The 14326-nt window shown below is 41.4% G+C and overlaps 1 protein-coding gene across 10 annotated transcripts in view; it reads right to left on the bottom strand.

The window, feature by feature from the left end:
- The window catches only part of APC (APC regulator of WNT signaling pathway), a 548231-nt gene that overhangs the window by 209772 nt on the left and 324133 nt on the right, over nt 1–14326 (bottom strand). The window lies entirely within an intron of this gene.

Raw genomic sequence — 14326 nt, 5'->3', positions numbered from 1 at the left:
TTGTGCCCAAAAAGTAACCAGTTCAAGTGCTAACAGGAATGCCAGTTGGATGGAAGTTTGTTTGTATGTTGCGAAGCTGTCAAGCATGCCAAGCTGCCATCACAATTTCAGGTTAGTGTCACACATGTAAAAGCTGCACAGCCTGAGCTCTCAGTGCTACTCCTTATGCAGAAACTGCGGGGATTCGGAGAGGCATCTGATCTCCGGGTAGTTCATCTGGTCTCCAGGTAAATCAAGGTAAATCATTATTATTCCCTCTGGTGGAACTGGTGAGCACCCCTTGGAAGCTTTGCCACAGTTTGGGTTTCGATGGGAGCTGAAGGTGTTCCGATATTTGGGGATACAAGTAGCGCACACGGAGAAGCAATTTTATGGCAAGGCACAGAGGCCAATATTATGAATATCCTCTTTTTTGCCAACTCACAGTAGCAACTTGAACAAACTTTAGAATTTAGAATGAGAATCTTTAAAACATTCGAATTCATTATATAATTCCATGTTAGGCAGCCAACTTCCTTCTTGGTTGCTGCTCACTCTGAAGATGAGTACCTTCAGACTTCGATGTGGTTGGCCGTGGTGGTGTATGTCCGAGTGATAAATGTACATTGTTATATAAAAGTTAAAAACGTTCTTTGATTGATTTGGGTGTCTGCCTTTAGGTTTTAAGGTCCATCTTCTAAAACATGAGTGATTTTCAATCTCGATACACCCTGAATAAGAATTAGAGACTTTATGTAGTCTGGAAAGTAGGTACAAGTTGAAGCAGAGAGCAAAAATTGGAGTTGTACAGTTTCTGTAGTATGTTCCTCGACTTGAATTTGATGAGTAATAAATGTCGCTTTTGAGGTCCCTGTTGTGAAGTCGCCATTACCAGGCAGGTGAAACCTCATAGCATCCAATATTAATGATTTGTAGTTTTTGAAGTTTCAAATTGATACTGTTGAGGAAAAAGGGTTCAGAAGGTTCTAGTTAGCACACACGTGTGATGCCAGAGACAGGCAGAAAAAAGGTTTTTAAACAGGCTTAGACATGCGCACAGATCTTGTAAACAAGCGCTCTAAATTATAATATTTTACGTTCAAGGAAAGGATTATTTTGAAACACTACTTATTTTAAGTCTGGGACGATTAAGACCACCGAGCAAAGTTAAACAGCATCTGGGCTGGTTTTGTACCCATACACGCATCACAAAACAGACCGCCATTTTGAAATGGGGACACTGACTTTTTCCTATATACAGAGAGTGACCATTTTAAGGGCTCTTACGGTTTTTGTATTCTGGTCAGTTTCTTGATGAGGCACTGTGAAGGAAGTGTCGCTGAGGATTGTTGGTATGTGAGGTTTTCATAAGGGAAGTAAAGGTTTGTAACATTTTGAAGGGAAATTTGTTTGATAAAATGGTTTACTTGAAATAGGAATATGGAGAGCATTTGTGCATCTGAGCAGAGTTTAGAGGACAAAGTGCAGGAATGTGTTAATAAAGCAGCTTCTTCTTTGGCAACCCAACTGGGGAAGAAACTAGACTGTATGGAAAAACTGGAGGGGAAGTTTTGTGGTGATTAGGTTGAGGAGGAGCATTTTTGGTCTATGGAAGAAACTGCTATAAAGGCAAGTGGAACAAATGAGGGTCGTAAAGTGACTCAAAAAAGAAAACATCTGCAGAAAGATAAAAGTTTTAAGAGAAAAGGACATTACAGTCAAAAGGAAAAAATTGAGGCAAACTCAGTTGGAGGTTAATGAGAAGGCTATAAAGGCCTGAAAAAGGGAAAACAAAGCGGTGGCCTGTGATGATGAATCCCCCAGCAGTGGTGATTTAGTAATTTCGTGCTCTTCAGACACAGATGATGAGGAGTTGGAAAAGAATAAAGCATTTATTTGAGGAAAAGGATCAGGTTAATCAGGTGAAGGATACTTTGGGATACTATATGTTTGACCCACATACTATTCAACACCCTTTGTCACCTCAATGGGTTCCGACACAGCATGTGGCGGAATATGTGGAGTTTTGGATAAGGCGAGAAATGCATAAAGAAGTTAGAGCTAGACTTCAATCAGCATGCTCAAGGCTTTCTTTGGCCCAAAAGGTGGCATATACGCCCGAATTAAGACTCCAAAGTGTTAACATGTTTGAACAAGTCAGGAAGAGACCGCAGAAGGGGATTAGATAAGGGTTTAAAAGGTTGTCAGGATCTTTTACTTGATGTGTTTGATCCTTTAACAAAGGTTTTAGACGCGTGAAGAAGCATATTTACAGCAGACTGCTGTGGATTTATTGGGAAACACCAATGCTGCATTGTGTTCGGAGCATAGGAAAAGTCTCCTATGAAGACTGATCCTAAGTTAGCAAAGTTTGCTAGTAATAAGACAGGCCAGGAAGCAAAAGGAATGCTTTTTGGAGATGAGTTTGTGAAGGAAATGGCTTTGTATGCCGGCGCATTTAACTCCATACAAAAAAGTTCAGAAAGGGGCCGAGAGAATACAGAGTTGATTCCCAGGCCATGGATTTGGGATCATGCAAGCATCACTCACATGTGGATTCAGACCCTTTGGATATCAAACAACAGGTTTCTACCCCAGAGACAAAGGGGAAGAGGAAGAATTAGAGGAGACAGAAGAGCAAGAGCTAAACAAAGTATGTTTGGCAAAAGTCCCTTATTTGTGTAGCCCAACAAAACTGGGTGGCAGACGCACCCATTTTTAGAGAGATGGAGAGACATAACGGCAGATCCTTGGGTGCTGGACACCGTGCAGGGTTATCAGATAATGTAGATAACCCAGTACAAGAAAGTTAGCCAAGGGCCCTAAGGATTTCAAAAGAAGAAGCGAGGGTGGTAAAAAAAGGAGCCATAGAGAGGACAGAAATGGCGATGTTGGGTTTTGTGAGCAACATATTTTTGGTAGATAACAAAGTCAAAGGAATGAGGCCAGCAATCAATTTGAGTGAATTGAACAATTGGCTTCAGTACAATCACTTCAAGATGGAAGTGATTCGCATGTTGAAATACCTGTTGAGAAAAGGATACTGGTTTACACGTCTAGATCTGAATGATGCATATTTAACAGTGCCGGTTTGCAGGGAACAGAGGGATTTTCTGAAATTCCAGTGGCAAGGAGTAATGTGGAGTTTCAAGAGCCTTCCCTTTGGTCTGACGTCAGCTCCATGGTGTTTTACCAAAGTGATGAGACCAATTGTGACTTGGCTTCGGATGAGAGGAATCCGCTTAATAGTGCATTTGGACAACATTTTAATTATGTCAGAGAGCAAGATGTTAGCACAGGAGCATTCAGAGTTAACAGTGAGGGTGCTAGAGGATCTTGGGTTTGTGGCGAACACAAAAAAGTCTTGTTTGGAACCAGCACAGGAGATGGTGTTTTTAGGTTTTCAGTTTTGGATGATGGAATGTTTGTTGAATTTACCTCTGGAGAAGGTGAAGAAGATTCACAGGAAAATAAGGAGGATGGTGGTGTACAAAGGTTTACTTTACGTCAGATAGCCAGGATGCTAAGTTTGCTATCAGCATCAATACAGGCACTTTTTCCAGCACCATTGCATTATCGAGCATTGCAGAGGTTGAAGGCCAGGTATCTACGCAAAGGGGTGAGATATTCCAGGAAGGTGCAGTTCGATGCAGAAATGACAGGGGAATTGGTGTGGTGGCTAGGAATTTTGGAAGCCTGGAATGGAAGGGCCATTTTTGGAACCCTTCCACATATGATTAGAGAATCGGATGCCAGCCTTCAGGGTTGGGGGGACAAGATGTGGTTCCCTTGCAATAAGGGAAAAGTGGACTGTGCAGGAGAAGAATCAACTACTTGGAGTTGTTGGCAGGATCTTTTGCGATAAAGAGTTTTGTCAGAAATCAAGTCAAATGCTGTGTATTATTAAAAATGGACAATATATCTGCACTATTGAAAGTGAGAAGAGAACGTGCAGAAATGGTGTTGGTAGCTCCACTCTGGCCATCCCAGGTTTGGTATCCAGATGTCATGGAGTTGTTGACAGACGATCCAGTTTTCTTGCCAGAGCTTTCGGTCCGTTAGTGAATGCGATGGGAGAGAGAAACGAGTTAGTAGTGGAGGGCCAATTGAAGTTGATGGGATGGTTGATTCTGGGAGAGCTTGGCAGGTGTCAGGTTTATAGAAGGAGATTTCAAAACTCATCAAGGACTCTTGGGCGCCAGGAGCATCAAAGGCATACAGGCTGGCATGGAAGAGATGGGTTTCACGGAGTTTGGATCCCATATCAGCACCTGTGGTAGTAGTAGTTAATTTTCTTGACAGACATTTTCTTAAAGGGAAATTCGTACAGTACATGGAATATTAGTAGGTCGGCAAATACGGCAGGTCACAAATTAGTGAATAGTTTACTGGTGGGACAGCATGATGTGGTGAAAAGGTTGTTGAGTGTTTTTCCTTGTGGGATGTGGTTCTGGTTTTGAGGGAATTAACAAACTGGACAAAAAAAAAAAGAGTTTTGGGATTTAAAGAGTCTGTCACTCAAGTTAGTCATGCTTCTTTGCCTAATTTAGTTTAGAAGGGTGTCAGATGTAAAGGCACTGGAGGTAAATTGACAAAGATATTTACCGGAGGGAGTTTGTTTCAATATCAGGAAAAGGACTCAGGCTATGTCGCAGACAATGTTTTATTCAACCTTGGAAGAGAATAGGAAATTATGTGTGGTGAGATGTCTGAGTGAGTAGGAGAGGAGGACGGTCATTTTGAGAACCAACAAAGAGACTTAGTTGTTATTTAATTTAAGTTTCCTTTTAAAGCCGTTTCTACCCCTGCATTGCCTAGATGGGTTAAGGAGGTTATGAAAAGGGCTAGAATAGATTTTGCAAGGTTTAGAGCACATTCTGTAAGGGAGGCCATGGCTTCCAAGGCTTTGGTAACAGGAGGTGGATTGACTAGTATTTTAGTTGCAGCAGATTCGTCATCAGAATCAGTGTTTAAAAAGTACTATTTCAAACCTGTGGAATGTGCTGTGAGAAATATTATGGCAAGGCTTTAAACAAGCATAATACTAGCCTCTGTGCCCTGCCATAAAATACGAGGTTTCCACAGCAGGGGTGGGTAGAAAATCATGACTTTATTAAAGACAAAGAGGCTGATATTATCCATCCATGTGTTATACCCACCCTATAATTGATTTTATATATTTTTCAGGAGGAGGTGAATTCAGGAAGTAAATAAGAAGGCCGAAGGAGTTTGAGAAGGTTTATTTCCACTTTGGGATGTTCAAGCTTGAAGATGGATTGTTATCTTTCAGTTTGTAGCAGAAAAGAAGGAAGATGGCTATCTAACATGGGATTATATAATGGAATCTAATGTTTTAAAGATTCTCATTTTAAATTCTAAAGTTTGTTTCTAGTTGCTGCTGTGAGTTGGCAATAAAGAGAATATGCGTAATATCAGCCTCCGTGTCTTTAATAAAATCATGATTTTCTACCCACCCCTGCTGTGGAAAATCTGAAGTCTCTCTCAATATGGGTAGGGTACTGACTGGTCTGCGAACCTCAGTAAAATTCTAGCAAAGATTGCCACTGTGGGTGGCTGGTAGAATCTCCTTGCCGAAAGTGCTATTGCTTCCAGGACGTTTGTACATACTACAGAACTCGCAATGTTTGATTCCCCAAAGCACCTGTACGAGCTAGATAGCCTACTGGTTTCACTGATCTGGACAGGAAAACACAGTAGAGTGGGCCTAAAAATTCTCTGGCTAGATCCCTACACAAGGGGGTCTGGGACCACCGGTCATCAAGCTCTACTACCTGGTGTTGCAGCTGTAACATAGGCCACAATGGTGTGCGGAAGGTGATAAATGGAAGAAGCCCCTCCTAACGGGAGTTCTGGGTGTCGAGCACCTGCCCATAATATTGATGTTGGGATCACAGCACGTTAAGTCTCACCCATTCATCGTTCAGCAGGTCACTCAGGCATGGGTGGGTGCCACCAAGAGTGTTGCGCATGACCCCCGTTTGCCAGGAAACTCCTGATATGGTGGATACCATAGTTTCTGAAACTCAACTTTAAAATGTTCCTGGCCAGGTGGGCTGATGCGAGGCACTCAGATATCTATCAGGCAGACAACTGTACCACCTTTCAAGAAGCATGTGAGCTTTTGGGGTAGGCCTGGGTCAGTTCTTGCAATTTGCCATCTTCAACATTTGTCTTAAGCAGCTAAGCACTACCTCTGGGCCTTATCCTGTGCCCCAAAGAAGGTAGGGTGTGATATATATTTACAAAACTGGGGCTTTTACTGGCCAAGTGCAGAATTGCTATCCGGTGGATGTCTGCCCTTGGACCCACAATATCGGGGATGGTCCAGGGTTATAGCTGAATGGGGTTGGGTGGAACTGAGAAGCATGAAAGAGGTTCACACCGATGAGCACCTGAAGGATAACTGTTGGGAGTGAAAGAGCATGTTGCATGGAGTGGCAGAGGTGTTGGGTGATGTGCCTGCAAACTTGGAAGGGGAGGCCCAACCCCCTTGATAGGACTGGTGGGGCGCATGCACTGAAATGTGGTAGCGCAAGGTCTGAAGTGCACCACTGCTTCCAACTTAAAGCGAACCTGGCTGGTTGTAGGAGTGGTGACAGGCACTAACCATAGATCCAGTGGAAAGGAGACATGGCATACTGAGGTCCCATTGTAGTAGTGACTGACAAGGGGGGAGGTTGAGGCACATGGAGATCAAATATGAAGAATTGCTAGTTACCTTTAGGGTTACCTGTATGACTATGTTGGCAGCCAACAGTACCATGAATTTTGCAAGGTTTAGAGCACATTCTGTAAGGGAGGCCATGGCTTCCAAGGCTTTGGTAACAGGAGGTGGATTAACTAGTATTTTAGCTGCAGCAGATTCGTCATCAGAATCAGTGTTTAAAAAGTACTATTTATGTTGGCAACAGTGACTGTCACTATTTTTCTTTTTATGTGATGCATTTTCATGTAAAATTGAAAATAAAACAATAAAAAAAATGTGTTTTTTTTAGGTGATCCTTGCCCAACTTATGTATTCCAAGACATTTCTTAAGTAATCAATTTAACTTGTGAGCTAATTAGCTCCACTTTTAGCTCAGGCCCGCTTCCAGCAGATTGGAAACTGTCATCTATGCTTCCATGCTGGACTCCCAATTGCAACGGCATGTTAAAGCAGGGCAGCTTGGCAAGTCCCAGGGGCATGGGAAAAAACAGCAAAGCAGAGTTTGGGAGATCACCTCACATTGTCAAAAACTAGAAGAAGCAGGAGTTGTTACCAGCTAGTGACCCACAGAATGTCACCACTGTAGTTTTCCTTTCTCAGACAGTCAATTGCTGCAGGTTGGGGAGAGCAGGCAGCACATATTAGCACCTGCTGCAACAGAGCCCACCAATTTCAGGCAGATGTGGCAAGTGAGCAGTTAACTACATTGACAGGTGCCCTAAAATGTGTTCACAGTGCCTTGGTAAATCTTTCCAACATTCTATCCTCAATGCACGATGTCGCCGCTTATGGTTTCATAATTATTTTCCATGCCAATGTATTGTTTTTTGCATTATCCCCACCACTCAAACTGCGAGTTATTCACGTTAACTCGATATACCAGTCTATCTATTGCATGCCTCAGAAAAGCCTTAAAGCTCACCGATGCTGCCAGAACAAAGCCTTTGGTTTTTCTAACAAAGTCTTTGTTACACAGCTAGGGTACATTTCAATATAAGGGCATGTTCTGACAAACTGGATACACAACTTTCCTCTTGGAAGAATTAGATTAATTGACAATAAATGTAACCGAAACAACACTTTGTATTTTAAATATATTCAGGCTTACAAAACATTTTGTTTTTATTCTAAACACTTGTATTGGTTTCTGATAAAGTAGACTTACAACCAACAATGATCATGTAGAGTACAGGTGCTTACATATAGTTTGTGTTAACATATAGGTTAACATTTTAGCTATTATGTCAATGCTGTATAATACCTAGAAATGGGAAGAGACAGTGAATACATGCAAGTCAAAATATATCAACATTTAATATTGTGGTTGCAAGGAGGAGAAATGAAATGCATTAGGAGGGTAAGTATGTGGAATCAAGTATGAATAGGGAAGAGTATGGATAACATTGAAGCAGCTTTCACTGAATACAATCCAAATGGAACAAAAACAGAAAACAGAGAAAGCAGAAAACAAAAGGCTGCAGAGGCAGACTTCATGTATATATAGAAAAAGAAGAGCGATGTGGTCTTTGGGGGGTTAGAATATCAAATTAACAGTTCAAGAGAGACGGCCCTCAGTGAAGCAAAAATCTAATAGTGTGAAATTATTCAAAGCCCTACAAATTTTCGGTGATGTTATAGGAATCCCTGACAACTTGGACACGTCTCTGTGTGTACTTTTAAGTAAGTGACCCATGCCCACCATGTATGGAATGCTGCACTGTTGATCAAATTCCATTTCAGCAGGATGATTTTGAGGGTAATGGTTAATAAGAGGACCAGAAGAGCTAATTCTGTATCCGAAAAACTAGTGGGATAGGGGCAGCATGTGGGCCCAGCACCATAGAGGCAAAATCCCAAATTATGGTTGTGCTGAATATTGTACTGAGTCGAGCGGTTATTTTACCTCAAATGTGAGGTCAGCCATCTGCATGTAAAAAAGATACATAAGCTATGATTCTCCATGGGCTTCTTTACTTGTCCAGCACGCATCAGAGTCTATGACTTTCAATGTAAACAGTTTTGCTGGGTTCCAATATAGAACATGTGATACAAAAAGTTAGTTTGGCTCAACGATTTGATAAGTTTGTCCTGAAGCAAGATAGATTCGATCTTTGACCAGACCTCTTCTGGGGGAGGGAAATTACCTGAGTCTTAGAAATATTTAGACCACACCTTCTGGATGAGACAGGTGGAACTGCTTTTGGATTTGTTCAAAGACTTATTCTGAACGCCACGTGTCCCCTCAGTTGGATTCCACCAAGGAATTTAAGCATTATTGGCTTCTGGAAAGGGCCCAGTTTGGAGATCATTGATTTAATTACAAAAAAAAGTCATTGAAGCCTAGATTAGAGAGGAGGTGTTTGGTGTGCAAAATAGTGAAGGACAGAGGATCGGAGCCAGAGAAGAGATACAAGATCAAACAAATGTAATTGGCTGCCCACATGGTCCTGATAGTGGCAGAGTTTGTGGTTTGTTTTTTAAGTATGCCTTAAGGAAATATTGCTAAGCTTTATTGATGTGAGGAGAAACGTTTTTACCTATCATTTTGAGGATCGGATTGCCTTGAGGATATTGCTTTTGTGTGAGAGATTACATTGAGACATAGTTAGCACTGCAGACAATGAAAAGGGGGAGCATAGATGGAATTCAATAGGCAGCCACAGGGGTCTTTTTTTAAAAATCAAAGTCCTCATCAATCCAGCAGACACCGTGAGCAGATAAAAAAGCAGTTTGATAATTGAACCAATTTGGTATCTTCTTGTAATCTGGCTGTAGTTTTTAAGGTTTCTTTTTACCCCAGAGAAAGTTTGAGGTGGCTTTATCGATGCCAGAGAAAAAAATCACTATGAAAGTCAGACCAGGCAGCATGCATGAAAGGAAATTTACTAGAGGTGTCACCATCATTTTCAAGGTGTCTAACCTACCCCACCATGAGATGTGGTTAGGGGCCTAAGTTGAGAGTAGGTCTTTAACTTTATAAATTGTTACTTTTTCATTGTATATAAACGACTGTGATAAGTCACCAGGCAACCATATGCCTAAGTATTTGATAAACTTGGATTACCATTGGTGGCCAGAGTCCTCAAAACAAGATGGACAACAGTGAATGTTTAGTGGTAATACCTTGCTGCTATCCTTATCCAAAGAGTAACCCGAGAGGCTAGGAAATGAATGAATAATCTTTATGATGGAGGGTATAGCTGAATCTGGATCTTCCGAAAAATAAAAATCATCATCAGCATATGCTGCAGTTTTAAGTTTGGAAGGGCCAACGTCAACACCCTTAATATAGGCAGAGTTATTTATCACTAGCAGAGGGTTGATAGCCAGAAAAACTATAAGCTGGGAAAGTGGACAATCTTGTCGGGTTCCCAGCTGTAATGAGAAAGGAGAAAAAAGTGGCACCATTAATTCCAATTCTCGCTGTGGGAGAAGCATATAATGCCATGATGGTTTTTGACTAAAGCTCGCCAAGATTATATCTACATAGCACCACTTCTAAGACCAAAAGAGTATCGAAAGCCTTCTCTGCATCCAGTGCTATGGCAACAGAAGCAGGAGACTAGGGAAAAGATGCTTTTTCAATGACATGGCATAATGTTAGAATGTTACAGCCAGCTAATCTGACCTTAACAAAACCTGAGAAAGAAACATGGCTTAGGTTGGTTATGAGGGGTTCAAGACGCTTGGCTAGTATTTTTCACATATATGTGAGCCCCCATATTTATCAGCAATATTGGCCTGATGTTTTTCAATCTTATTTACCCTCTTTTGAGATAACAAGAATGGTGGCTTCAGCTGCAGTACCAGTTACCTCACTGAAGGAGGGAAACTGATTAAGCAGTAATTCTAATGGGGTTATGATTGTGACACAAACATCTTATAAAGTTGACGGGTAGACCATCAGGTCCAGGGGCTTTGCCTCCAGGGGTCAGTTTGATTGCATTCAGGATTTCACTCTTCTCTACTGGTTTGTTTAAAATTCGTTTGTGTTGGAATTAGATATCATGGGGATGTTTTGTAGGAAGTCTAGACCGGTCTCCTTAATTACATTATATTGGGTTTGTAGAGGGAAGCGTTGAATATGTGGGAGACCCTGAAGATTTCTACTGTTTTGGTGTCAACAGTACCATGATGATATTAAACAGACTATTAGGCTATTCTTATGTTTGAATTTTATATAAGGAGTCAGTGACTTACCAACTTTTATCATATAAAAACGTTTTTGCACTTCTGAGGCTGGACTCCTAGATGATCCCGTTCACCAATAATCGTGTTATATTTGTATTTGATAGCAACAAATAAAGTAGAGTCTATGGAATGTGTGTATAGATAAAGTAGAGGGGGATCCTAAGAGATGAGGTTTAAACAAAGAGACTGAGGGGATCCATGCAAGGGGATCCCATTGCACCTAGAAAACAGGCAATCCCAAGAGCTTCATATAGAGACAGGATAAGTTTGGGACAGATTCATATTCCCAGAATAAGTATAATTCTGAAGGGCATTGCAAACGCAAATCTTGAATAGTCAGCAAGGGTGGAGTTGCAGTTCACCTATACAAAACACTAACTGAATATGAGGCGATTTGTGGAAGTACAGAACTAAGGTGAACTCAGTGAACATCACTGCATACATAACCAAGAAACATACATAATTTGTGAAAAAGTAGAGATTTCAATGGAAACACTAAAACTTCAAATACCAACAAGGGGAAGTGGAGCAGGACCATAAAAGATCAATCAAGAGGCTCAAGTAGGGGGAAACAGAGCGTTTCCTGAAGAGGTGTTATCTTCATCCATCCATGTTTAACATGTGTTCTCCAGGAAAGTCCAAAGCTCATAGGGTTCAGTAAGGACCACATTTGGTCTTTAAAGAGGATTTTACATTTAGATGGTCCAATTAAAGAATGTTGGATTGACACTTTTGTGAGTTTTTTTTTTTATGAGGGACAAAAATTCCTTTCCTCAGGTAACTAGGTCACTGGCAAAGTCCTGAGAGATGGACATTTTGGCACCTTGCCATGAAATCAACTTCACATTCCTCTATGAACAAGAATGATTTCTGAGTGTTGGTGATATAGAGGTTTGAAGATTACTATCCTCAGTAAAGTGGAGTTCCTGGCCTTAAAAGTAGGGATTCGATGAGCATTTTCAAGAACAAAATCTTTAGCAAGGGTGATGTTCAATGTTGCAGGGATCCATCTTTCGAGGAAGGCTTTCATTGAAGAGGTAGCATCCTCAACCTCCTCAGGCAGACCAAAGATTTGGAGATTGCTCCTCTTAATGCCTTCAAGGTAAGTGATGTCAGGTTTTAGGGAGGTAATTAAAGTTTCTGATTTTAGTATTTGTTTAGAGTGAACATTTTTGTGGTCTTCAATGGCACTTATACTGCTCTCTGCATTTATGATTCTGATGTTTAGGTTCTTGAGGTCCTTTTGATATCAGCAACTTCGCTTGCAATAAATCAGTGTTCGCCCTGGGCAACATCATGGACTACATTACATGTTTGAAAGATGGCTTCAAGCGTAGTCAGGTTGCCAACTTTGTCCTTGATTGGAGATTCAGACCCTAGTGTTTCTTGCTCGAAACTCTTTAGGTTCCCTTCACTTTCTTTTTTTTTTTACAAGTTTGGATTCCGCAATATTGAGGTTGGAAGAGAGATCAAGGGAACCCATTCCAATCCAGGTGATCTGTTTAGGCCGATGAGAGTTATGAAATGATGGAGAGTAATACTACCCCAAACACTGAGGATATTCAATAGATCAGGAAGGCTGAGATCGCCTGATATGGACTCGTTAAAGCAGTAAGAGAGATCGAAGAAGACCAACAGGGGTTATAATGGAACTTAGTTTGTGCTGCCACTGGCACTGGTGCTGCCACTGGCACTGTTCAGCAACACCACCCTCCCCACATTCACGTGAGCTATAGCAGTTACCGCACATCAGCTTTATGCAAGTGCTACTCATTTACTGTGAGATCTTGGGTAGTGCAAAAAATAGGGCCAGCTAGAGATCAGATGGTCGGAGGGCTACAGAGTATGAGGCCTGGAGCTGTGCTCTTGATGAATCTGGGGACAGGAAGGCAAGGTCAGAGGTGATCCACGCTGCCCTCGCCACCAGTCACACCACTCTTCAACCGCTAGAAGAAGCAGTAAACCGAGGGTAAATATCAGTCAGGAGAAAGATACTCCACGCAGGTCAGCAGCTAAGGGCCGCAGTGGCTGGGTTCGAATTGTCAGTGACTGAAGACTCAGTACAGACACCACCACCTTGCCTGCCCCTCTGTTCGCAAACAAGGCTTGTGATCCACTGGTATCAAATTCTACATCTTTACTGTAGGGCAATCATGCTGCAGGCAACCTCTGCCCTACATTTCTTCTTTTAGGCTTACATTTAGGCTGCCAGGATGACAACTTGATCGGGTGCCACAAGGTCACAGGAGCTCAAGGGAGAGCCACCGTCTTGCGCGGAATCCAAGCTACACCCTCCCTTCTTGAACATTTTTAATGAACTGAAAATAGAAAGGAACTCTTTTTATAAGATTCTGTTCTACAGATCTATATAAAAACTGCATCTGAAAAAAGAGATGCTAAGACTTCTGTGTTCAGAGCCTACTTTCTCTCTAACTTACATAACACCAATATTTGTTTGCCCATTGGCCAAAAGCAGGGCACAGCTTTTTATACACAGCTGCGTTTTATTTTCGGGAGGTGGGTGGAAGGTACTAATTTCAGAATGCTCAAGATTTATCGTCCATATGCTGAGTTCTGATAGTTGGGACATGAAACACAGCCCAAGGTAAGATTGCTATGACCATTCGAGTCCCTCTGTTATTGTTCCCTTGCATATACAAGAGGGACCAAAGAAACAACAGCAATTGTGCTTTGGTTTCTCTTTAAAGCTGCTTTGGTAACCTTTTGACTGATCCTGGATTACATTTGTTTTATTTATATCGTACACCAGAAGTTTTCAAGGCCTCAAAACCAATTAACTGTTATGAGTTGTGGAAAGACTTTTCAAATGTTCCCAGGTTTCCACTGCAGACCAGAGTCTCGTTTGGTTTGTGGTGATGGCAGAGCCAGAGTGAATGTGCTTGTTTTGAGGTGTTACCTGCATATGTATTTGTCAGTGTATGATTTTTGTGTGTTAGTAGATATCGGATTGCTATCTTTGTGTGTGCATGTACGGGTGTTCTTTTTGTGCATTCAAGCACACACTGCAACTACAAGAAGGAAAACATGTACCCAAAACAAACAAGCATTGGCAAAGCCAATAGTTCGTTTTTAATATGTAGCAGTGGTCGGTATATATTTAATCTTTACTGTTTGGATAGTAAAATCCATTACAATTTAAAAATCCATCACAAAAATAAAACCAATGCCAGTCAGTAATATAATATACAATAAAAATGTATCCTTATAAATAGCAGTAAAAAACATAACCGCAAAATCATTAACAGTACATCCCAAAGATTACCAATGAGCATGAGGGACTTCGTCAGTACATCAATTAAATAATAAACCCCCTACCCTTAAAGTGCAAGCGTGCCCTAATTCACTAACCCACTGACAACTATAAGGCGCATGGCAGATGGTCAAGGTGAAATTGTGAGTAATACGCAA

The sequence above is a fragment of the Pleurodeles waltl genome, chromosome 1_1, assembly GCF_031143425.1.
Source record: "Pleurodeles waltl isolate 20211129_DDA chromosome 1_1, aPleWal1.hap1.20221129, whole genome shotgun sequence".
NCBI classification, from domain to species: Eukaryota; Metazoa; Chordata; class Amphibia; order Caudata; family Salamandridae; genus Pleurodeles; species Pleurodeles waltl.
The sequence above is the reverse complement of the archived record's forward strand: the minus strand, read 5'-3'. Positions and strand labels throughout refer to the sequence as shown.